Genomic DNA, 24,060 nt, shown 5'->3' with positions numbered 1-24,060 from the left:
AGCAATCAGGTCTTTACTGCCCGACACAGTCCTGGATGTCTCAGGTAGTCCACGATGAATGCCATAATGCTTTAAGCCAGGGGTGGCCAAGTTCGGTCCTCGAGAGCCACATTCCTGACACTCTTAGTTGTCTCCCTGCTCCAACACACCTGAATCCAAGGAAAGGCTCATTAAAAGTCTGCTAACGAGTCTTTCATTGGATTCAGGTGTGTTGGAGCAGGGACACAACTAAGAGTGTCAGGAAGAAAGGACCGAACATGGCCACCCCGCTTTAAGCCATCAACCTCAGTTTAGACCCATCTAAATCATAGCAATCCATACTGCTTTCTGCTATTTTGAGCTGAGGATTGTCTTACAGACATAAAGACATGGATGACCTCTAATTTCCTGCTTTTAAACTCAGATAAAACTGAAGTTATTGTACTTGGCCCCACAAATCTTAGAAACATGGTGTCTAACCAGATCCTTACTCTGGATGGCATTACCCTGACCTCTAGTAATACTGTGAGAAATCTTGGAGTCATTTTTGATCAGGATATGTCATTCAAAGCGCATATTAAACAAATATGTAGGACTGCCTTTTTGCATTTACGCAATATCTCTAAAATCAGAAAGGTCTTGTCTCAGAGTGATGCTGAAAAACTAATTCATGCATTTATTTCCTCTAGGCTGGACTATTGTAATTCATTATTATCAGGTTGTCCTAAAAGTTCCCTAAAAAGCCTTCAGTTAATTCAAAATGCTGCAGCTAGAGTACTGACGGGGACTAGAAGGAGAGAGCATATCTCACCCATATTGGCCTCTCTTCATTGGCTTCCTGTTAATTCTAGAATAGAATTTAAAATTCTTCTTCTTACTTATAAGGTTTTGAATAATCAGGTCCCATCTTATCTTAGGGACCTCGTAGTACCATATCACCCCAATAGAGCGCTTTGCTCTCAGACTGCAGGCTTACTTGTAGTTCCTAGGGTTTGTAAGAGTAGAATGGGAGGCAGAGCCTTCAGCTTTCAGGCTCCTCTCCTGTGGAACCAGCTCCCAATTCAGATCAGGGAGACAGACACCCTCTCTACTTTTAAGATTAGGCTTAAAACTTTCCTTTTTGCTAAAGCTTATAGTTAGGGCTGGATCAGGTGACCCTGAACCATCCCTTAGTTATGCTGCTATAGACGTAGACTGCTGGGGGGTTCCCATGATGCACTGTTTCTTTCTCTTTTTGCTCTGTATGCACCACTCTGCATTTAATCATTAGTGATCGATCTCTGCTCCCCTCCACAGCATGTCTTTTTCCTGGTTCTCTCCCTCAGCCCCAACCAGTCCCAGCAGAGGATGCCCCTCCCTGAGCCTGGTTCTGCTGGAGGGTTTCTTCCTGTTAAGAGGGAGTTTTTCCTTCCCACTGTAGCCAAGTGCTTGCTCACAGGGGTCGTTTTGACCGTTGGGGTTTTACATAATTATTGTATGGCCTTGCTTACAATATAAGCGCCTTGGGGCAACTGTTTGTTGTGATTTGGCGCTATATAAAAAATTGATTGATTGATTGATTGCCTTGGGGTGATTGTGATTTGGTGCTACACGAATAAATTGAGTTTAATTGGCTTATTTTAAGGACATCCATGCAGAACACAGACTGCACATTTCTAGAATGGTAGTACTTTGTTACACTTGTATACAAGTGCAGTTCAAAAATGATATGTGTATGTACGTATGTGTATACACTAGGGCTGCCACAAATGACTATTTTGATAGTCGGACTAGGTCAACGATTATTTTTGCGATTAGTCGGCTAGTCGGATCATACGTAATTCCTAAATTAAGGCCTGCGGCATTTCCGAGAAACGTCAGGATGAAAACATGAACATTTCCAAATCAGTGACTTTTTCTTAGACTTCATTTACATCAATCATTCAGAAATACAAACAGTGTGGTACTTTATAGTAAATCTGTGTCAGGTAGGCAGTTCTCAAAAACTAAATGTCCATGCTGGAAGGAGACAAGTGAGGGAAGCCACCAAGACACAACTCTGGAAGAACTTGTGGCTTCTGTGAGTGTAGAAACTGGGAATAGTGCAACATTTTTAATTTTTATCTTCATTTTACATATAGTCCCAACTTTTTCTGATTTGTGGTTGTTTCTGTTGCATTTCTGAAATTACAGAACTGCTATAAAGAAAATATTGTGTTTTAAAACTTTATTTTTTGTATTAATAAAATAAGAGGCAACTCACTTTGAAATGAATAAAACATATAGCTGCAGCTTAATAACTTTGAAAAATAATAAAATCAGCAGCTTGTATTTTTATTCTGACTCCAGTTCATTTTAGTGTGATGAAGTCATGCTTTGATTCCTCCTCATCAGTCACGTTTTGTGCTTGAACACTACATTAAGCTCAAGGCTGACCAAATACATACCTTTGGAAAATAACAGCTGTTAAAGTTCAGAGTTCTCATCTGCTTTTTGTGACCTGTGCCTCTGACCATCACTGCACAGCTTCTCCACAGTAGGTTTTTTTTTTACCCCGTATGCGTAATTTTTGCTTAGTTCATTTCTATATTCACATTTTTGAAGGATAGTTGACCGTTTATTTCATCTCACGATCTCATAAATTCAGTATACGACGTGCAAATGGTGTGAACAGGATGGTGCCGTCTGACCCGCACGGGTTGAGAAAGTGCAGAGAGAAGTAAAGGCAGCTCCACGGTTTTGTTTTGTGTTTTTTTAACAAGTTCATTCAGGATAAAATCCTCTCTGTCCGCGCTCGCTATCTCGCGTGCACTGATGGTTGTCAGCAGAATGTAACGTCTCGTGCTTCTGTTCAGGAATCTCCCTCTCCCACCTCCCCTCCCCCTCCCTTGCAGTCTGCAGCCAGTTGACTCCGCGCGCACACACACACACACATACAGACAGCTCCTTCGGTAAACTGCACATTTTAGATGGCTTTGAACAACACAGCTACTGTTTTAATCGACCGTCTTTTTCAAAACTTAAATGCCCAAATGACAGCAGGATGGCTCACTGCCTAAAACTATGAATTGCGAGAAAAACAAAGACTTAAATAAAATAAATGACTCGTCGACTACTGAATTAGTTGTCGACGGTTTCAGTAGTCCACGTAGTCATGACTAGTTGACTAGTCGTGGCAGCACACACACATATTTATTTATTTAGTTATTCATTTATTTATATATATATATATATATATATATATATACGTGGTCTGTCCATAAATTAACGGTCCTTTTTATTTTTTTTAAAAACTATATGGATTTCATTCATATGTTTTTACGTCAGACATGCTTGAACCCTCGTGCGCATGCGTGAGTTTTTCCACGCCTGTCGGTGACGTCATTCGCCTGTGAGCACGCCTTGTGGAAGGAGTGGTCCCGCCCCCTCGTCGGATTTTCATTGTCTGGAAATGGCGGAATGAAAAGGACTTTTTTTCCATCAGAATTTTTTCAGAAGCTGTTAGAGACTGGCACCTAGAAACCATTCGAAAAATTATCTGGCTTTCAGTGAAAATTTTACGGGCTTCACAGAGAATAAGGACTTTAACTACAGCTTTAAGGACCCCTTTAAGGACGGTCGGTGCGCCGCGCTGTGAGCTGCGACGATGCGGCACAAACCACTGGATCATTTCTAAGCTGATGGCTCTGTGGTTACGAGACCGTCGTGTGCTCTTTCTCAAAGGAACACCTCCGTTTCGGAGTGTTAGAGGACAAGTTGGGACATGTCTATCTCGGCTTTCAGTGCTTACAGTCGAGTGAGTATAAAGAACTTGTGGAGAGCTGGACATGTCCCAACTTGTCCTCTAACACTCCGAAACGGAGGTGTTCCTTTTGTCTCGCTTCATCAGCGAATCGGTCGTGACACGCGAAGCCTCAGCGCGGCTTTCCATGACAAATCTCTTGTTAAAAGTGAAATCTGCCGGAAAATGGCTGATGTCCAGGTCTTGTGATAACCAGAGAAAGAGCACACGATGGTCTCGTATCCACAGAGCCATCAGCTTAGAAATGATCCAGTGGTTTGTGCTGCATCCTCGCAGCTCGCAGCGCGGCGCACCGACCGTGCTTAAAGGGGTCCTTAAAGCTGTAGTTAAAGTCCTTATTCTCTGTGAAGCCTGTAAAATTTTCACTGAAAGCCAGATAAATTTTTTAATGGTTTCTAGGTGCCAGTCTCTAACAGCTTCTGAAAAAATTCTGATGGAAAAAAAGTCCCTTTTCATTCCGCCATTTCCAGACAATGAAAATCCGACGAGGGACGGGCGGGACCACTCCTTCCACAAGGCGTGCTCACAGGCGAATGACGTCACCGACAGGCGTGGAAAAACTCACGCATGCGCACGAGGGTTCAAGCATGTCTGACGTAAAAACATATGAATGAAATCCATATAGATTTTTGAAAAAATAAAAGGTACGATACTTTATGGACAGACCTCGTGTGTGTATATATATATATATTCTATATATATATAATATAATATAATATATATATACACTCAACAAAATATAAACGCAACACTTTTGGTTTTGCTCCCATTTTGTATGAGATGAACTCAAAGAGCTAAACCTTTTCCACATACACAATATCACCATTTCCCTCAAATATTGTTCACAAACCAGTCTAAATCTGTGATAGTGAGCACTTCTCCTTTGCTGAGATAATCCATCCCACCTCACAGGTGTGCCATATCAAGATGCTGATTAGACACCATGATTAGTGCACAGGTATGCCTTAGACTGTCCACAATAAAAGGCCACTCTGAAAGGTGCAGTTTTGTTTATTGGGGGGGGGATACCAGTCAGTATCTGGTGTGACCACCATTTGCCTCATGCAGTGGCAACACATCTCCTTCGTATAGAGTTGATCAGGTTGTCAGTTGTGGTCTGTGGAATGTTGGTCCACTCCTCTTCAATGGCTGTGCGAAGTTGCTGGATATTGGCAGGAACTGGTACACGCTGTCGTATACACCGGTCCAGAGCATCCCAAACATGCTCAATGGGTGACATGTCCGGTGAGTATGCCGGCCATGCAAGAACTGGGGACATTTTCAGCTTCCAGAATTGTGTACAGATCCTTGCAACATGGGGCCATGCATTATCGTGCTGCAACATGAGGTGATGTTCTTGGATGTATGGCACAACAATGGGCCTCAGGATCTCGTCACGTTATCTCTGTGCATTCAAAATGCCATCAATAAATGCACCTGTGTTCTTAGTCCATAACAGACGCCTGCCCATACCATAACCCCCCGCCACCATGGGCCACTCAATCCACAACATTGACATCAGAAAACCGCTCACCCACACGACGCCACCACAGCTGTCTGCCATCTGCCCTGGACAGTGTGAACCGGGATTATCCATGAAGAGAACACCTCTCCAACGTGCCAAACGCCAGCGAATGTGAGCATTTTGCCCACTCAAGTCGGTTACGACGATGAACTGGAGTCAGGTCGAGACCCCGATGAGGACGACAAAGCATGCAGATGAGCTTCCCGGAGATGGTTTCTAACAGTTTGTGCAGAAATTCTTTGGTTATGCAAACCAATTGTTTCAGCAGCTGTCCAAATGGCTGGTCTCAGACACTCTTGGAGGTGAACATGCTGGATGTGGAGGTCCTGGGCTGGTGTGGTTACACGTGGTCCGCAGTTGTGAGGCTGGTTGGATGTACTGCCAAATTCTCTGAAACGCCTTTGGAGACGGCTTATGGTAGAGAAATGAACATTCAATACACGAGCAACAGCTCTGGTTGACATTCCTGCTGTCAGCATGCCAATTGCACGCTCCCTCAAATCTTGCGACATCTGTGCATTGTGCTGTGTGATAAAACTGCACCTTTCAGAGTGGCCTTTATTGTGGGCAGTCTAAGGCACACCTGTGCACTAATCATGGTGTCTAATCAGCATCTTGATGTGGCACACCTGTGAGGTGGGAGGATTATCTCAGCAAAGGAGAAGTGCTCACTATCACAGATTTAGACTGGTTTGTGAACAATATTTGAGGGAAATGGTGATATTGTGTATGTGGAAAGTTTTAGATCTTTGAGTTCATCTATACGAAATGGGAGCAAACCAAAAGTGTTGTGTTATATTTTTGTTGAGTATGTATGTATGTGTGTGTATATATATATATATATATATATATATATATATATATATATAAAGATTAATCCAGGTTTTGAGCATATTCTTATTGTTACATGGGAAGCAAGGTACCAGAAGATTCAGTAGATTCTCACAAATCCAACAAGACCAAGCATTCATGATATGCACACTCTTACGGCTATGAAATTGGGCTATTATTAAAAAAAAGTAGAAAAGGGGGTGTTCACAATAATAGTAGCATCTGCTGTTGAAACTACAAACTAAACTAGTATTTAGTTGTACGAGATCTGTGAGAAAAATATCGTACCTTTTTATTTTTTTCAAAAACTATATGGATTTGATTCATATGTTTTTACGTCAGCCAAGCTTGAACCTTCGTGCGCATGCATGAGTTTTTCCACGCCTGTCAGTTGTGTCATTCGCCTGTGGCGGGCTTTTGAGTGAGCACTGTCCACCCCTCTCATCGTGTTTCATTGCGAGGAATGGCGGAATGATTTGGGCTTTTTTCCATCAGAATTTTTTCAGAAACTGTAGAGACAGGCAGATGGAAAAGATTCGAAAAATGTATCTGGCTTTCGGTGAAAATTTTACGGGCTTCACAGAGAATAAGGAGGTTACTACAGCTTTAAGGACGGCCTCAATGGCGCTCGGCGCGCCGTGCTTCCGAGCCGCCATCGAGAGGCAGAACCACCACATAATTTCTAAACGGACGCTGTGTGGAGCCGGGACCGTAGTGTGTAATTTCTCTGGTATCACAAGAGCTGGACATCAGCCATTTTCCGGCAGATTTCACTTTTAACAAGAGATTTTGTCATGGAAAGCCACGCGGAGGCTTTGCGCGTCACGACGGAGCCGCTGATGAAGCGAGACAAAGGAACACCTCTGTTTCGGAGTGCCAGGGGACAAGTTGGGACATGCCCAGCTCTCCACAATTTCTGTTATACTCACTCGACTGGTAAGCACTGGAAAGCCGAGATAGGCATGTCCCAACTTGTCCCCTGGCACTCTGAAACGGAGTTGTTCCTTTGTCTCGCTTCATCAGCGGCTCCGTCGTGACGCGCCTCTGCGCGCTTTCCATGACAAAATCTCTTGTTAAAAGTGAAATCTGCCAGAAAATGGTGATGTCCAGCTCTTGTGATAACCAGAGAAATTGCACACGACGGTCCCGGCTCCACTCAGCAATCCGTTAGAAATGATGTGGTGGTTTCTGCCTCTCGATGGCGGCTCAGAGCGCGGCGCGCCCGAGCGCCATTGTGGGCCGTCCTTAAAGCTGTAGAACACTCCTATTCTCTGTAAAGCCCGTAAAATTTTCACCGAAAGCCAGGATAAATTTTTCGAATGGTTTCCAGTGCCTGTCTCACACAGTTCTGAAAAAATTCTGATGGAAAAAAGCCAATCATTCCGCCATTTCCTTGCAATGGGCCTAATTGATCACGTTGCGCAACTTGTGACGTAAATTTACGGTGTAAAGTTGAAGTACACCAAAGTTGGCCGTGACATGAATCAAGCAGTGCGCATCTGCGCATTTCCAGCGTACACCTGACGTGACCTTGGTAAATGCGGCGGGTGAAACAGTCGTAATATAATAACACGCCCATAAATATTCAGACTCCGCTTCAGACACACCCTCATTTTACGACATGGAAGCCAGGAAGAGGGCAAAGAAAAAGAACTCCACCAATCACGACGCGTGCCAATAGAGCGTCAAAAGCGGCCCGTCATATTAATTGTTTGTAGTATAATCAAAAAAAGTGTTACAGTGGTCCCTCGTTTATACGCGGGGAGTTACGTTCTAAAAATAGTCCACAAAAAGCGAAGTTCGCGACGTAGTCAGCGTTATGTTTTTACAATTATTTATAGACTTTTTAAAGCTGTAAAAACCCTGTAAACCACTTTATACACTTTTCTCAATCAAGCATGAACACTTTCTCACTTTTCTCTCGTGTGTAACACTCTCAAAGTTCAACCTTAGTAGAAAATAAGACCACCTGTTTTCAGGCCCAAACATTTGTTTGAGAAATAAAAATAAAACGTTTTCCTATAATAATTATGATGGCTTTTAGAACTAACGAGTTTAATTTTAACGATCAACGTATGAGGTTGGACACATAAGAATTATTAATAGTGACTGACCAGTATTTCACAGATCGCGCCTCTGCGTCCTGACGCCGCGCCTCTTTTTCACTCACACCTGGCTGCAGGTGTCTGTTTCCGAGTGACAAACACAGTTATGAGTAGTTGTTGGCGCTCTTTTTTCTTCTGGCGAGACGATTCTTATAAACAGACACGCAGAACATTGTAAAAAAAAAAAGCATGCAAAATTGGACTAAAAACTCAGTGAAACGACGAGGCCGCGAAAGGTGAACCGCGTTATAGCGAGGGACCACTGTATTCTCTTTTCACATGTCAATAATTCTTGATGTGGATATTTGCTCGCTCAATGAGACGCCTAATTTTTCAGATTTCTTTATTCTTAAGATGTATTTCTTTATTTATTTTATTGTGACAAACGAATGGAGACGACACAACCTGATTCCAAGCACGGGCGAAGGGAATGACACTACAGTTGTAATTATCAATTCCATTGTCTAAAATGATCACACACATAAAGATAAGCTCAGCGCTGCTCTGGCTCCAGGCTCTGGAGAAAAGGCGAGCAGCGCTTCTTGCGGTCAGCGCTATGGCCACGGATCGTGCTCGAGACTAACAATCCCACAAAGCGGGATTTGTATTATTATGTAGTATAATCAGGAAGTGTTATTTATGTAACATATGCATTGATTTGTATAATGGCACTGTTTATCATGTTGATCAGTTTCATTTTTATGTGGATTCCAGCGCTGGTTCATGTTGGTGTATAATTTACGCCACCTCTTGACCTGGTGTATATTTTCAGCGCAGCATACGCCAGCAACCACATTGATAAATGCCAAGTAGCGCAGCCGATTTGGCGTACACCCCGTATACGCTCAAATATCGCCATACGCACGTTGATACATGAGGCCCAATGAAACGACGACGAGAGGGGTGGAGCAGTGCTCACTCAAAGCCTGCCCACAGGCGAATGACGCAACCGACAGGCGTGGAAAAACTCACGCATGCGCACGAAGGTTCAAGCTTGGCTGACGCTAAAACATATGAATCAAATCCATATATTTTGAAAAAAATAAAAGGTCCGTTACTTTTCTCACAGACCTCGTATAACCACAGTTTTTCATGATTTCTTCACATCTGCGAGGCATTAATTTTGTTGGTTTGGAACCAAGATTTTGCTTGTTTACTAGTGTGCTTGGGGTCATTGTCTTGTTGTAACACCCATTTCAAGGGCATATCCTCTTCAGCAAAAGGCAACATGACCTCTTCAAGTATTTTGACATATCCAAACTGATCCATGATACCTGGTATGCGATATATAGGCCCAACACCATAGTAGGAGAAACATGCCCATATCATGATGCTTGCACCACCATGCTTCACTGTCTTCACTGTGAACTGTGCCTTGAATTCAGAGTTTGGGGGTCATCTCACAAACTGTCTGCGGCCCTTGGATTCAAAAAGAACAATTTTACTCTCATCAGTCCACAAAATGTTCCTCCATTTCTCTTTAGGCCAGTTGATGTGTTCTTTGGCAAATTGTAACCTCTTCTGCACGTCTTTTATTCAACAGAGGGACTTTGCGGGGGATTCTTGCAAATAAATTAGCTTCACACAGGCGTCTTCTAACTGTCACAGCACTTACAGGTAACTCCAGACTGTCTTTGATCATCCTGGAGCTGATCAATGGGTGAGCCTTTGCCATTCTGGTTATCCTTCTATCCATTTTGATGGTTGTTTTCTGTTTTCTTCCACACGTCTCTGTTTTTTTTTCCATTTTAAAGCATTGGAGATCATTGTAGATGAACAGCCTATAATTTTTTGCACCTGCGTATAAGTTTTCCTCTCTCCAATCAACTTTTTAATCAAACTACGCTGTTCTTCTGAACAATGTCTTGAACGTCCCATTTCCTCAGGCTTTCAAAGAGAAAAGCATGTTCAACAGGTGCTGGCTTCATCCTTAAATAGGGGACACTTGATTCACACCTGTTTGTTCCACAAAACTGACAAACTCACTGATTGAATGCCACACTACTACAACCCCTGGCAAAAATTATGGACTCACAGGCCTCGGAGGATGTTCATTCAGTTGTTTAATTTTGTAGAAAAAAAGCAGATCACAGACATGACACAAAACTAAAGTCATTTCAAATGGCAACTTTCTGGCTTTAAGAAACACTATAAGAAATCAAGAAAAAAAGATTGTGGCAGTCAGTAACGGTTACTTTTTTAGACCAAGCAGAGGAAAAAAATATGGAATCACTCAATTCTGAGGAAAAAATTATGGAATCACCCTGTAAATTTTCATTCCCAAAACTAACACCTGCATCATATCAGATCTGCTCGTTAGTCTGCAATCTAAAAAGGAGTGAACACACTTGGAGAGCTGTTGCACCAAGTGGACTGACATGAATCATGGCTCCAACACAGAGATGTCAATTGAAACAAAGGAGAGGATTATCAAACTCTTAAAAGAGAGTAAATCATCACGCAATGTTGCAAAAGATGTTGGTTGTCACAGTCAGCTGTGTCTAAACTCTGGACCAAATACAAACAACATGGGAAGGTTGTTAAAGGCAAACATACTGGTAGACCAAGGAAGACATCAAAGCGTCAAGACAGAAAACTTAAAGCAATATGTCTCAAAAATCGAAAAAATGTACAACAAAACCAAATAGAAACGAATGGGAGGAAACTGGAGTCAACGTCTGTGACCGAACTGTAAGAAACCGCCTAAAGGAAATGGGATTTACATACAGAAAAGCTAAATGAAAGGCATCATTAACACCTAAACAGAAAAAACAAGGTTACAATGGGCTAAAGAAAAGCAATTGTGGACTGTGGATGACTGGATGAAAGTCATATTCAGTGATGAATCTCAAATCTGCATTGGGCAAGGTGATGATGCTGGAACTTTTGTTTAGTGCCTTTCCAATGAGATTTATAAAGATGACTGCCTGAAGAGAACATGTAAATTTCCACAGTCATTGATGATATGGGGCTGCATGTCAGGTAAAGGCACTGGGGAGATGGCTGTCATTACATCATCAATAAATGCACAAGTTTATGTTGATATTTTGGACAGTTGAAAGGATGTTTGGGGATGATATCATTTTTCAAGATGATAATGCATCTTGCCATAGAGCAAAAACTGCAAAAACATTCCTTGCAAAAAGACACATAGGGTCAATGTCATGGCATAGGGTCAATGTCAATGAGCAGATCTGATTTGATGCAGGTGTTAATTTGGGGGATGAAAATTTACAGGGTGATTCCATAATTTTTTCCTCAGAATTGAGTGATTCCATATTTTTTTCCTCTGCTTGGTCTAACAAAGTAACCGTTACTGACTGCCACAATCTTTTTTCTTGATTTCTTATAGTGTTCTTAAAGCCAGAAAGTTGCCATTTGAAATGACTTTAGTTTTGTGTCATGTCTGTGATCTGCTTTTTTTCTACAAAATTAAACAACTGAATGAACATCCTCTGAGGCCGGTGATTCCATAATTTTTGCCAGGGGTTGTATTATTGTGAACACCCCCTTTTCTACTTTTTTTTAACTAATAGCCCAATTTCATAGCCTTAAGAGTGTGCATATCATGAATGCTTGGTCTTGTTGGATTTGTGAGAATCTACTGAATCTACTGGTACCTTGTTTCCCATGTAACAATGGTTCACTGCCATCAATCTTATGTAAAACTGATGGAAACCTTGTTGGCACATACAGTAAGTCAATATTCACACTATGGTAAGGCAATATGTGCCACTTTAATTGAATTGTATTTATTAACTTTTTGTTGTTATTGTTATTATCTTCTTATTTTCTATGTTATACATTTACTTTGGGATGTTTTTCACATCATATTTCATCCAATAACAGTGCATTGATGATGATGATTTGTTGGAATCATTATCATTATTATTATTATTTTTGCTCACTTTTACTTACTGTTCGTTGTTGGTCAGTCACAGCTATAAGGGAGTCCCCAGCTGGTGTTTTTATGGAATATTCTGATTCGACTGTCTTACTTAAATCTCTCCATCTGTGACAATGTTGGACTTTGAGACAGACTGCACTGACACAGAAACTTAAGTTCTACAGTGGGACAGTTTACTAAATGGAGTCTTTTACTTAGAAACTCCAAATACATATATATATATATATATATATATATATATATATATATATATATGTCTGTTCACATATTTGTATGCATTTTTGATAATATATTATGTATTGTGGTTTGTTAAGCAGTTTTTTCCAACATATGCACTTTGTACTGTTCGAACCTGCTGTGGGTTGTGGATTTGAATGTTAAGGTGAATTCTGTGGCTTCTCATCCATAGAGATAAAGTAGCTCAAGGATCAGATAAAAGGAACAAGTTGCCTGACATTCATTGGTACTTTAAACTGGATCTGACTGATTGATAAGCAGACAATCCCAAATCTCACCTAAACACACAGTCACACATCCAGGCTGTAGGGTCTACAGATGGTAAATAGATTGCACCTGTGTGATACTGCTGTCTCAAATAAACATGTGAGGTGTGTATGTTTGTGTGTTTTGTGCCCTCAGTTGAAGACATCATTGGGTAAAGGAAGGGCCTTCATCCGTCACTCACTGGTTCACCAACGTCTTGCTGACACATTGCAGCAGTGTCTTATCAATCACAAGGTCACAAGGTCAGAGGACACACATTAAGGCATGCACATATACTGTACCTGTACTGGGGCATCTAAAAAAAAATATTATGAAAAAGGTTAATGTTTTTTGGCAGGTGAAATGAAAATTTTATATATTGTGGACTCATTACACTTACCGCCAATCTCAATTCTCTTTGTTCCCCTTCCCCTTGGCCCTACCCCATCCCTACGCCTTACCCCTTTAAAACAAGGGGTAAGGCGAAGGGGTATGCCTCTAGCCCTATGAATTGAGACACCCCTCCGCCTTAGGAGAAAAAAAAACTTCACTGTTTGTTAACATGGTGACCGAAATGCAACTTGTTGCAGTAGCCTGTTTGCTCTTTTTATTTTCTCGCCTTTCTGCGTAAATGCAAAGAAATAGAAGTCACAGATTTCTTCGATGCATCGCAATCATGTCATGTTAATTAATGTAATTAAATTGTAATTTATAATAATAATAATTAATAGTATTAATGATTAATTAATTAGTAATTAATATAGTATTGATTAATTCATTAGTAATTAATTAATGTTAATACTAATTAAAATTGTTTAATCATTAATTGATTAGTAGCTAATTAGTTAATTAATGTTAATTAATGTAATTAAATTGTAATTTATAATAATAATAATAATAATGAATAGTATTAATGATTAATTAATTAGTAATTAATATAGTATTGATTAATTAATTAGTAATTTAATGTTAATAATACTAATAATAATTAAAATTGTTTAATCGTTAATTGATTGATTAGTAATTAAAATAAACACTTGAAATATATCACTCTGTGTGCAATGAATGTATACAAGTTTCACTTTTTGAATGGAATTACTGAAATAAATCAACTTTTTCATGATGTTCTAATTATATGACCAGCACCCGTATTTATGTTATGGGCTGCTATGTATGTTATGGGTGTTACACATATACATGTGTGTGTATATGTTTTCCAACTTATTCCCATTGGTGAAACTTCTCCTCATTTTCTGCCTGAAAGCTTATTAGGAGATGAGTGTGCTCAGGGCTCCCTGTTTGTTTACTAAATACACACACGTGTTACAGACCTTGAAATCCAACAGCAGGGGTCGCTATTATCCAAAGATTTATGAACATACAATCTAACGTGCTTATCCTTTATCATGATTTTCTCCATTGTGAGATATAAAAGTGTCTTATTGTAGCGTTCATGTGTATATGCATTATAACGCCTCAGCGCACGAGCGAAGTTACGATATTCTTCAGAACGACAATATACGCAACATGCATTCAGCAGCATACACGTTGCTGTCATAGGCAACTGCCTGTAAAGTTTTTTTTGGCAAGTTGTAACTTTCTAAACAGCGTAATTTGCAGTAAAAGCTGCTTCATTTGTGCGGCTCTTACGGCGCCATGTTTGTTTCTGTGGGGACAGCGGTAAGCTCCTCCTACCCCTTCAAACGGAGTGTGCATTCAGATTCACTCCAAATGGAGGGATTTGGAGCCCTCCGCCTCCCCCTCCGCCTCGCTCCAAAAAGAGAATTGAGACACCCTTCTGTATCTTGTGCCCGCGCAAAACGGAGGGGAAGGGGTAAGGGGTAGAATTGGGATTCAGCCTTAAACTACAACGTTTCAAGTGTTTTTTTTATATTTACATTCAAGATTCAGACAACTTTATTGATCCCTAAAAGGGCAATTTATCTTCACACCCAATTACCTCAAACTAAAATACAGCAATTAATCCATAATTATTCCTAGTTGAACATAATAATGGCACACATCAGAATTAAAACAACTGCACATATACATTTGATTTGTTTATGTACGCTAAGCTTTGAAACAGTCCGTCACCCCGAATTGAGGTAATGAGTGTGTTGAGGCTGCTGCAGCCTTTCCGCTGCATGGCCGATCTCGGGGGCAATGGCAGAGCGGAGGCCGAGGTGGGCCGAAACACAAGGGAGGGGGTAGGGGTGGGGGCATGCGTCGTGTGCAGATGAGTTCATATCAGTCTCTGTCTGTGTATGAGTCTGGAGTGTCCTTGACGACCGCAGACTGTAGGGGAGGGCAAATGATAAGGAGCAAGATGCTTCACCAAGGCCATTGAAATCCTTTTGGAGGAAAACAAACAGGGCATTTTAACCTTCGGTAGTTGATAAGGCTACCATGTTTGGGTTTGGCAGAGAAGCGCAGAGTTTCAATACAGCCTCTCTTTAACTGTCCAGATCCAATTGTGAATATATTCACTGGTCTCCAACATCAGTTCCTTTGCAAGGCAAACATTTGCTCTGAGATGATTTCCAATTTGCGTTTAAGTTCAAGAGACTAACGCAGTCTGAGATTGTACTGCCTTGTCTACCTCATTAATCATGATGGACAGGTGTGGGGTTGTGGTTTTGGTGGCAGCCATCTTGCCAATTTTCCAGTTGGTCAGTGTAGCGCCTAATCAGCAAAAGCCCTCCTGCCATAAAGCAAATAAGAATAAATCCTCAACGTCTTCCACAGAGACTGGTGCCAAGATGGTGAAAAGATGGTGTCAGTGTTGAGAGACCAGCTGATCAAGTCCATGGTTATTCCAAATATAGTTTGAAGAATTCACAGTCTAGTGAAGTTGGGACTTTTAAAGGTTGGGGCAGAGATAGAGAAACACAGAAAGAGAGAAGAGAGGAGGAGATGCGACCACCCTTGCCGGAGTCCCAATATTTCCATATTTTTACAGCCTACAGCTCCAAAATATAGAAAATTTGTATCTCAGAATATTACAGTATTTCAAAAGATCAGCCAAAAAAAAAAAAGAATTTGTAACAAAGAAATGTCAAACTTCTTTAAAGTATGTTTATTTATGCACACATTATTTGGTTGGCACTCTCTTGAATTAATTATTATGTCATTTGCACTGCTGAAGTGTTATGGAAGCTCATCTGTATTGTTGGATCTGGTGTCTTTCATCTTCCAGTTGCCAGTACCCCATAGAAACTCTATGAGGTATTGGCTCTGGGGCCAATCAAGTACAGTAATACCATGGTCAGCAAACCAGTTACTTGTAGTATTGGCATTGTGGGCACGTCCCAAGTCCAACTGGAAAAGGAAATCAGCATCTCCGTAAAGGTTGTCAGCAGATTTAACCATGCCCTAAAATCTCCTGACAAACGGCTGCGTTAACTTTGAACTTGATCAGCATCATCCTTTGACCACAAGGGTGGATAATAAACTTGATAAAACACAGTGGACCAACACCAGCAGATGACATGACTCTATATAACTGCAGTCCATTTAGCAATTTCCATGATATGGCACTCCAGATCACCACGGCTTGTAGAAACATCACAGTGGACTTCAAGCAAGTTGGATTCTGTGCCTCTTTATTCTTCCTCCAAACTCTGGGAGCTTGACTTCCAAATGAAATGCAACATTTACTTTCATCTGAATAGAGACCTTTAGACCACTGAGCAATGGTCTAGCTCTTGTTCTCCTTAGCTGAGTTAAGACGCCTATGACATTGTGTCTGGTTCAGGAGTGGCATGACACTAGGAATACAATGCTTTTAGCTCGATTCCTGGACACGTCTGTCTTTTGTGGCTGTCTTTGGTGGCTTCTAGTCTGTGCTCTGCTGTACTTCTATATAGGGAAGTGCAAGTCATCTTCCACTTCTCCTTTTCTGATCAATTTCTTATTTCTGCTTTGGTAAACCACATAACACACATTCTAACCAAACTGCTGCTGTATCTCATTTCCTCAAGGAGACCTCAGACAAATGTCAGTTTGAGCTGTTTCTGGTTTTGCTTTTGTTTCATAATGATTGTGTGTTTACATCTACTCAGTGACTACGTTTACATGCCATTAATATTCGGGTTAAGGTCAATATTCCGGTTTTTGAATCATTACGAATAACCCGTTTACATGCTTAAGCAGACAGAGTTACTCCTTTATACATGGTCATTGGTATCATTTGGAATATCCCCATCTAAACAGCGATGCACGTCTTTCACCAGTACTTGATTTGGTCTGGCGTTCGTGCAAATCCTGCTTCGTGTAAAACCCCTCACTACGCACTTTATACACTTTTCTCAAACAGGCATTAACATTTTCTCACTTTTCTCTCCCGTGTTAAACACTCTCTTTTTTTCTTCTGGGTGAGAAGATTATAAATAGACACACGCAGAACACAATGCGCATGCTCTCCCTTCGCTCACTGTCTCCGGGGGTACGGATGCAAGACCCGCAAAGAATCCAAGTCATGGCCATGGAGCTCTGCGGCTGCGGTATACCGAGACCCTGCGGCGCTGTGGATTTTTTCCGCAAGAAATCTATCCTTGCGGGCTGCCTTTGCATCAAAACAGCGAGCGTAGTCTCTGGACCTGTTGCCACAGTTGGTGCAGCTCCACACAGCAGAGAGGGGGGTGGTGTGAGTGGCCCGCTGTGGCATTTACCGAGCTCGCAGACTCAGTAAGCGCATCGGAGGCAGAGCAATCGCAGTGATGCCGACTGGCCCACCTGATAAGGACGCAGAACACAATGCGCTGTTTATCTCTGCTTCTGTGGTGTCCGGTGGGTTGCGCGCCGCATACAAGTAGTTGCCGTACTCAAAAGACCAAGATTCCTTGCGGATAGGACATGCGCAGAACATAAAATAATGTTCCTTTCTATGGGGATATCCCGATGCGCGTTTATATGACCTGATATTCGGATTAGAAAAGGAGTAACCCAGGGGTCTTATTCAGGTTTTTAAAAACCGGAATATGAGCATATTTGGGTTTTTAAAAACTGGAATATGAGCATATTCGGGTTTTTGCGGGTGTTTACATGGCCGTGCGCAACCGGGTTATTGCTAATATTCCGGTTATGAAAGGGTTATTGGCTGCATGTAAACGTAGTGAGTCTGTTTATAGCCTGCTGACAAATGGTAGAGAGGAGGAAAGAAGGCACACTAGTCTTCTTGGGTTTCAAATACTATTGGGCTTGGGGGTTATCCCCAGATACCGCAGCATGCAACATATAAGAGTCTATGATTCCCCTTGGATGGGATGCCAGCCCATTTAGGAAATAACCCCCCTTGTGTCTGATGATTTCCAGATGTTAATGCTGGATTACGGTCGCAAATAGCCATTTGCAACCGTAAAATCCACCATGAACGTCCATAAATCATCAGACATAACAGGGTTATTCCCATTCTAATCCAATTCCATCCTTTGCACGGTTTATTTTTCTGTAAGTAATTCGGTCAGCGAATCATTGTGAAAGGGTGTGGTTGGCTCACAGCTTACCTTCACTACAGCGTCGTCATGCCAAACTGGAAATTCTGTGTACAAACCTACAGATTTCTCCATCTCATCAGCTGCATTGAGTTAAATCCACACAGTAAATTCATCAAGCAATCCAGTTAAATCCATTAAATCCATACATTTCTGAATCATCGTCACTGCACTTGTTTCTGTCAATCTCAGGTTACAGCGTCATTGTTGACACCTGCGCAGCACCGCGGTCAGGGGGTGGACTAACACATCAAATGTGAAACGCTTTTAATATTTTGCCACCATCCACGTGATATTTTATGGTCTAAAATCTCACACAATTAACCAATCGGAATCACAGAAAAAATGTAATTGGATTATGATTCCAGAAAGGGCCAAGAGGGTGCAGGTTTTCTTTGTAACCACCCACTGTACCAGGTGATTTCACTGATTAACTGATTCCATCTGCTCAAAGTGATGTTAATCAGTGAAATCACCTGTTGCAGTGGGTGGTTACAAAGAAAACCTGCACCCTCTTGGCCCCTTTCTGAAATCAGTTTGACACCTATGGATTAGAGTATAGATTATTTCCACATTCAAAGCCAGCACCCATTTACTTAGGTAGTTTAGATGGAGTGCCTTGTCCAAGGAATCAGATCAAATCAAATCAATTTTATTTATATAGCGCCAAATCACAACAAACAGTTGCTCCAATGCGCCTTATATTGTAAGGCAAGGCCATACAATAATTACGGAAAAAACCCCAACGGTCAAAACGACCCCCTGTGAGCAAGCACTTGGCAACAGTGGGAAGGAAAAACTCCCTTTTAACAGGAAGAAACCTCCAGCAGAACCAGGCTTAGGGAGGGGCAGTCTTCTGCTGGGACTGGTTGGGGCTGAGGGAGAGAACCAGGAAAAAGACATTCTGTGGAGGGGAGCAGAGATCAATCACTAATGATTAAATGCAGAGTGGTGCATACAGAGCAAAAAGACAAAGAAACACTCAGTGCATCATGGGAACCCCCCAGCAGTCTAAGTTAATAGCAGCATAACTAAGGGATGGTTCAGGGTCACCTGATCCAGCCCTAACTATAAGCTTTAGCAAAAAGGAAAGTTTTAAGCCTAATCTTAAAAGTAGAGAGGGTGTCTGTCTCCCTGATCTGAATTGGGAGCTGGTTCCACAGGAGAGGAGCCTGAAAGTTGAAGGCTCTGCCTCCCATTCTACTCTTACAAACCCTAGGAACTACAAGTAAGCCTGCAGTCTGAGAGCGAAGCACTCTGTTGGGGTGATATGGTACTATGAGGTCCCTAAGATAAGGTGGGACCTGATTATTCAAAACCTTATATAAGATGGGACCTGATTATTCAAAACCTTATAAGTAAGAAGAAGAATTTTAAATTCTATTCTAGAATTAACAGGAAGCCAATGAAGAGAGGCCAATATGGGTGAGATATGCTCTCTCCTTCTAGTCCCTGTTAGCACTCTAGCTGCAGCATTTTGAATTAACTGAAGGCTTTTCAGGGAACTTTTAGGACAACCTGATAATAATGAATTACAATAGTCCAGCCTAGAGGAAATAAATGCATGAATTAGTTTTTCAGCATCACTGAGACAAGACCTTTCTAATTTTAGAGATATTGCGCAAATGCAAAAAAGCAGTCCTACATATTTGTTTAATATGCGCATTGAATGACATATCCTGATCAAAAATGACTCCAAGATTTCTCACAGTATTACTAGAGGTCAGGGTAATGCCATCCAGAGTAAGGATCTGGTTAGACACCATGTTTCTAAGATTTGTGGGGCCAAGTACAATAACTTCAGTTTTATCTGAGTTTAAAAGCAGGAAATTAGAGGTCATCCATGTCTTTATGTCTGTAAGACAATCCTGCAGTTTAGCTAATTGGTGTGTGTCCTCTGGCTTCATGGATAGATAAAGCTGGGTATCATCTGCGTAACAATGAAAATTTAAGCAATGCCGTCTAATACTGCCTAAGGGAAACATGTATAAAGTGAATATTTTATAAAGTAAATTTTATGGTCAACAGTATCAAAAGCAGCACTGAGGTCTAACAGAACAAGCACAGAGATGAGTCCACTGTCCGAGGCCATAAGAAGATCATTTGTAACCTTCACTAATGCTGTTTCTGTGCTATGATGAATTCTAAAACCTGACTGAAACTCTTCAAATAGACCATTCCTCTGCAGATGATCAGTTAGCTGTTTTACAACTACCCTTTCAAGAATTTTTGAGAGAAAAGGAAGGTTGGAGATTGGCCTATAATTAGCTAAGATAGCTGGGTCAAGTGATGGCTTTTTAAGTAATGGTTTAATTACTGCCACCTTAAAAGCCTGTGGTACATAGCCAACTAATAAAGATAGATTGGACGCACAGATAGCCTTAAGGACACACCTGGAAACAAATGCAGGTCTGGATATTTGTAGTCCACCCCCTATATTGCAGAGCCACCTATTTGTTAATTAATTGGATTGAAAGTATGCAGGCATCACTGTGTCAGAGTTCTTTAAAAATAGTTTATTAATATATTTTGCCCTCTAATCCATTCTGTTAGCATATTAAACAAAAAATAGACATACACTGAAAAAAGAGAATCGTTAAATCAACTTAAATGAATTGTTTCAATTGGTAACATCTAAATGAATTAAGTTGTTTGAACTTAAGTTTGTAAGTTATACCCTTGTCACACATAGCCGGAATCATGGAGAGTGGCGTCGGACTTATGAATTGGCGCACATTCGAAAGTTGTCGGATTTCAGTTCCAACACGTACTGACAGCCATCTGTGGAAGTCAACACAGTTGGTCAAAATCTGCCGGCGGCCCCAAGTGTGACGCACGTGTTCATAATTCTCTGGGTGCCATCGAGATGGGACACCTATCCGACAGCGATCCATGTCACCCATGAAGCTCACATTATTTACATCACCCTGAAGCTCCATGCGCTGCGGCACCGAAGCTGAAGCTCCGTGCACTCCATGCACTGTGGCACCATGAATGGGCTGTTATATCCACAATAGACCTTACAGTACAGATATTTATCCATTCCTTCCCATGGGTGACGTAAATAATGTGAACTATTGTAACGTGTCATTGCGCACGTCAGGCTCAGAGGTGGATGGATTTCGGACATTGTAATAAATGTCTACCTTTTAACTCTGGAGGAGATATGACATGGAGCTTCTGCCAGGCCATATTAATAAACATGCCTCTTGCCTCCAACAGCAGTCCAGGATGTTTCACAGCACGCACATAGAGTTGATCTAATTTAAGTTCAAAGAACTTAATTCATTCAGGTATTACCAATTGAAACAACTTGTAACAGCAGAGTACATGCTTCCAGCTAAAATGGCAGCTGTCACAATGCATGCTAGGAGGGCATGCAGTGGTCTCTGTTGACGGGCTGGGGGCACAGTAAATAAGTGTTGCCATCTGTTGACTGCCAGCTGAATATTGTCCTCATAGGAATCAAACAAAATATGTACAAAAGGAAAAGGGCCACTGGTAACATGCAAAAGTGGGTAAAGGGTAATGTATTCAAAGTGCCAGCAAATTCATGTTTTTAACAGTAGATTGTTGAAACCTTCAGAAATTATGCAACATGACTGGTATACCATGTTAAGTTAATCAACTGGGATTATTTTTTAACTGAAAAGAAACATTGAGGTCCTAAATTTACTGTCACCATTTAAAAGTCTTTAATTGGGGCGTACACTCTGCTTTCACTCTGTAGGCTTTGGTCAAGCAACTGAGAGCCTGTGCAATTATTTACATATGTATATCCATATGCAATTAAAATGTTGAACCTATGGAGATGGGCAGTCATCTCTCCAGGTCCTCAGCCTTTGAGATTGGGAGAAACCTGGGAAGACCTTAATGAATCATAAGGTAGCTGGACAGATGTGTTTGGCGATACCAGTACCTTTTGCAAAAGATCAAAAGTCAAAGTATTTAGGGTCCTGAAGCTTTCACTCTTGCTTAATGGTTGTGAGACGAGTAAAGGCCCCCTGACACGATCATGACTTTGATTCACGCACTTGCATGCCCGTCATTGTGATGATCCCACCCGCTGTGATCCCAGCTGGACGCCGTTCTGTGTTCTACCGGCTGCCACGCGCTCTGCACTGGACGCTGTGTATATAAAATAATTATTTCATGTCGGATTAATCGTTTTCTCTGCAATTTGGCCATTGCAAACGGCTGTAATCACTTCCTGAATCACAGAGGACCGCTCCCTCTTCAGCTGTTCGCACACGCGCACCTAACAAGCTGCAGAAAGCATTTTGAGCCATCTTAAAAGGTAATTATTTGTCATGCTTACATTGTCATGGCTTGGTAAAATAGTTGTGTGTTATTTCTTTCTTGTGTAGTTGTTAAAGTATGTTTATAACAGATTTAACTTCTTGTTATAATTGTTCAGACAAGCTGCGCTCTGATGCAATCCGCTGACATCACCACTCGCTCTATACACTTCTTTACCCCAATTGATGAGCTGCACGTAGTGTTGGCTATTAGATTGCACCACGTAGCACAACATTTATTTATTTTCAAAATTCTCTGTGTACAATAGAGAATATTATAGAGAATATACAATACCCGTTATAGACGAGTTTTCTCACCAGCACGACACAGGTCATGCTAGTGCGTGAATCAAAGTCATGCTCGTGTCAGGGGGCCTTAACCAGTGACCTAAGGTGATGACTAGATGTATTTGATACTCTGTCTCTCTTTGGAAGATCTTTTAGTAGCACTGGAATGGTGTGTCAAATTAGCAGTTGCTTCAGGAGATTAAGATGGGGACTATCACTAAAACATGTGTAAGAGATGACAAGTTAAAAGGTCCCCATTAAAAGAATGGAAATACTTTGCATTTTGTTGCTGTCAGATACAACTTGTGCTTCCTGTGTTTCCTCCTACTTTATTTGTTTTTGTTGTTTCCTTGCTTTATGGTTGTTTGATGATATTTCTCCCATGCAGTGAATGGTATTACGCCCGGAGTCCCTTCCTCCAGTCTGAGCTCACTGCTGACATAATTAACCACCTTTATGAGCTTAACCAGATCCAGTTTGACCTGGCAGCCAGAGGTTATGACCTGGATGCAGATTGGCCAGCTTTTGCAAGGTAATCAGTGCCCCAAAAAATGTATTTATTGAGTATGTATTTGTCCAAACATCAAGTCATCATGAGTGTTTTTATTCCTGCGCATAAAGGAAATGCATCATTCATTTGTTGTTGTGGTACTTAATGTAATTACAGAATCAATGCCAGTTTAATCTTTTAGTCGTATTTCAGTTTATTTCTAAATTCAGAGTAAGTCATAAAATGGTATTAATCATGCATGTGTTTACATTGTGAACTGTAAAATTGTGTAGGAAGCACTATTGGGTGTTTCACAGCCAGAAGTCACACTTCATTATCTGATCACCCTGCAAGATCACAGCTCATGTTGTTTTTCTTGTATTTACAAATGTGTGTGAGAGCATGCAGGTGTCGTCAGCTTTTAGTGTTGTCGTCCCTCACATCAGCACCTTTGTCAAAAATTTTCACTTCCAACATGCTAAAAGTCAAACGAGATCATGAAAATAAAAAATGTTCATGACACAGAAGACTGAGTGTGTGCAGTACTAGTTTTACTGTCATTAAAACTCAGCTACATGTTGTTCCTAATGTTTGTCCTGTTTTTGGGTTATTCCCTTTTTAATAAGAGGAATTTATTGTAACATAATGTGAATATTTGGTGTCCAATTATATCAAAGGCGAACATTAAGCTCCACCTCACCAGCTGTCCAGTGGAAGTCGCCCAGTCGGTGTTCCAGCATCAACAGCCTAGTTAGCTACTCACAGCCACAGGTACATACGCACCCGCACACGATATAGATTACCATTTGAAAGTTTTCGGTAACCCAGTTTGTTTTGTTTTGTTTTTTTATTAAAATGTAATTAACGCTTCTTTTGTTCCT

The 24,060-nt window shown here is 41.2% G+C and overlaps 1 protein-coding gene across 1 annotated transcript in view; it reads left to right on the top strand.

Annotated features, from left to right (window-relative positions):
* Window positions 1-24,060, top strand: part of LOC117521788 (FYVE and coiled-coil domain-containing protein 1-like) — a 48,703-nt gene that overhangs the window by 7,636 nt on the left and 17,007 nt on the right. The window contains exons 5-7 of the mRNA XM_034183130.1: window positions 12,768-12,874; window positions 23,078-23,221; window positions 23,857-23,950. The gene's annotated coding sequence lies outside the window, so the exon portion shown is untranslated. The remainder of the gene's footprint in view (window positions 1-12,767; window positions 12,875-23,077; window positions 23,222-23,856; window positions 23,951-24,060) is intronic.

The sequence above is a fragment of the Thalassophryne amazonica genome, chromosome 12, assembly GCF_902500255.1.
Source record: "Thalassophryne amazonica chromosome 12, fThaAma1.1, whole genome shotgun sequence".
Lineage (NCBI taxonomy): Eukaryota > Metazoa > Chordata > Actinopteri > Batrachoidiformes > Batrachoididae > Thalassophryne > Thalassophryne amazonica.
This window is presented reverse-complemented; position numbering and strand designations above follow the sequence as displayed.